This window comes from Anthonomus grandis, chromosome 7, assembly GCF_022605725.1.
Source record: "Anthonomus grandis grandis chromosome 7, icAntGran1.3, whole genome shotgun sequence".
Taxonomy (NCBI): Eukaryota; Metazoa; Arthropoda; class Insecta; order Coleoptera; family Curculionidae; genus Anthonomus; species Anthonomus grandis.
The window spans coordinates 35,239,776-35,242,312 of record NC_065552.1 but is presented as its reverse complement, the minus strand read 5'-3'; the positions used below and the strand labels follow the sequence as shown (position 1 = coordinate 35,242,312).

Genomic DNA, 2,537 nt, shown 5'->3' with positions numbered 1-2,537 from the left:
ACATTTTTTAATCGGTAACGAAGCATTTTAATCGATTTCTATATGATGAAGCCCTATTCTCCAAAAGTTGAAACATCTGACAAGAAAAAAGATATATTTAATTAACGTATTTGCCGTGCTCGCAAGGTTACAGAGAATGCATTTGGACTGTTATGTCAAATTTTCAGAGTATTTTACACTCCAATAGCCATACTACCCGAAACATGCGATGATCTGATAATGGCTGCTTGCTGCTTAGACAATCTTTTGTTGGATGGATATTTAAAAACCCAACAATCTGCTTTACTTACAGAACAGAAATTGCAAATAATTTCATTACTTAGTTCCTATAGTTTAATTTTATGTGTAGGGTGCGCCCCAGGGCCATTCCTTACAAAAGATAACTGATTACTCGATATCACGCATAATATGAATTTTGACATACGCAACAATCAAAACAGACATTTCCGATATATCCTGATATCGCCAACGTCAAATTCAATTGCCCTAAAAGAAGTTACATATGTCTGTTCAATTTAAATACACACACTGAAAAAAATTATTGTAAATTTACTTTTTAAGTTTACAGAAATTTCAGTAGTGTTACAACAATTATTCAGTAAAATTAAAATATTTTGTAATAAACCAAGTATTTACTAAAACTCCTAAAAAACTTGTGTAAATTTAAATCACTTTGTGAAACTTATAAGCAATATTACATTAGATTTGTAAAATTACCGAAGAAAGTTGCAAAATCACATTCATATTATAAAGTCACATAATATTTGTAATTATTTTTACTAATATAATGTAAAATTACAAGTGTTTTGTAAATTTATACCTTAATTCTTAAATTTACATTGGCTATGTAAACCGCGGCCAATGAGAGTGCGTGTTTACGCGTCCCTAAGCGATTCCGAAATTTTTAACGTGAATGACGACTCAGTTATTATTTTTGACTTAGACAGGTAATAAAGAATTTTGTGCTAGTCCTTCTGTTTATCTTTACTGTTTCTTCGTGCCTATAAGTATCAGGTAAGTTAAATATTTACGTTAATACCTGTTAACAATGATTACTTGTCAAATTGCCTGACTGGTCAGGTTGCCAATTTCCATATAATCTGTGCGTGGTCCTTTATGAAAATGTCTTATTACCTATTAGTATGGATTTAGTATAGATTTTCAGCAAGTAAAAGTTATATACACTTGTAATAGAAAACTTGTAAACTAATAATGTTAATGATTTATATTTATATTTACCAATATTCATTTTATATATATGCTTCTTAAACGGCATTAAAAAGCAATTTTTAATGCCATTTGGAGCAAAATACCTATAATTTTAATAACAAAAAATAAACTAAATAATATAAATAAACTTTTGTCAAAAGGTTAAATATTATATGTACTTATTTTATTCCAGGACATTACCGATGAATCTTCTTTTGAGCTTGGTATGGAACCATGCATTGTATTATGTGGTGGTAAGTAAAAATATTTTTTTTGAAAATAGATTATAAGTATTTTTTTTTATTTGTAGGCTCTAACAATACTATAAAAATATACCTAGAACAAGAACCTGTTACGGAAAAATGTGACTCATTTGGAGGAGCATTGCATTGCTTAATTGCACTTTATTTTGTCTTTAATTTGGAATATCCCAAAGAAGCATCCTGCATTTTGGAGTTCCTTCAAAGATATATTTCAAAAATACACCCCGAAGCAGGAACCAAATCGAAAAAACAAAATCTTTCGAAAAGAAAAGTTATTTCATATTTAACGAAGTTAGCCAAGATAGAATAATAAATTATTATTTTATTAAATAATTATTTATAAATTATTATATTATTTCTTTTTTTGAGTCCATAAATGTTAAATGAATTTGTTCCAACCTTAAAGGGTTTTTTTTGTGAGATTTAGCTTGTAAGTAGCTAAAGTAGCCCCATATAATATCAATTAACATATTTGATATTATATGGGGCCCCAAAATGTATATAGACTATGTCAAAGTTCTTGGCTACTTCAAGAGTTTTAAGAGTTTATGTTTCAAATATACTTGTTATTTTCCTTTTTTTTTTGAAAACTTACCATGTAGTTTTGTTATGTTCCTACTGAGTTTATTGAATTTCCATTGAGTTTTGAAAAAATAAATCCTTTGTATTTTTTTAAATTGCCACTTTAGTCTTTTATTTAATTTATCTAAAATACTAAACAAAAAACTGCAGCTAGTAAAAAAATACAATTATTCCAATGTAATTTTACCAGAGCATTTTTTACATTTACAACGTGGTATTACAAAAAAAATGTTATTTCACAAATAAAAATTACTAAAAATTTTAAATATTAAATTGTAATTTCACAAAACTATGTATTTCTTAGTCACAAAGATTAAGTAAATTCACAATTAAAAGGAAAATCTAAATTATACAAATATTTTATACAAATATTTTGTGAATAATTATTGATTACAAATATTTTGCGATTTTACAACAAATATAATGGTTAAACTAAAAGCAGTAGATTTATTGTAAATTCACAAAATATTTTTTTCAGTGCAG

General features: G+C 26.7%; 1 long non-coding RNA gene across 1 annotated transcript; it reads left to right on the top strand.

Annotated features, from left to right (window-relative positions):
- Nucleotides 1–923: 923 nt before the first annotated feature.
- On the top strand, nt 924–1,877 carry LOC126738780 (uncharacterized). Its single transcript, XR_007661439.1, has 3 exons — nt 924–1,014; nt 1,403–1,463; nt 1,520–1,877. It is a non-coding gene; the product is annotated as an uncharacterized LOC126738780 (long non-coding RNA).
- The last annotated feature ends 660 nt before the right edge of the window (nt 1,878–2,537 follow it).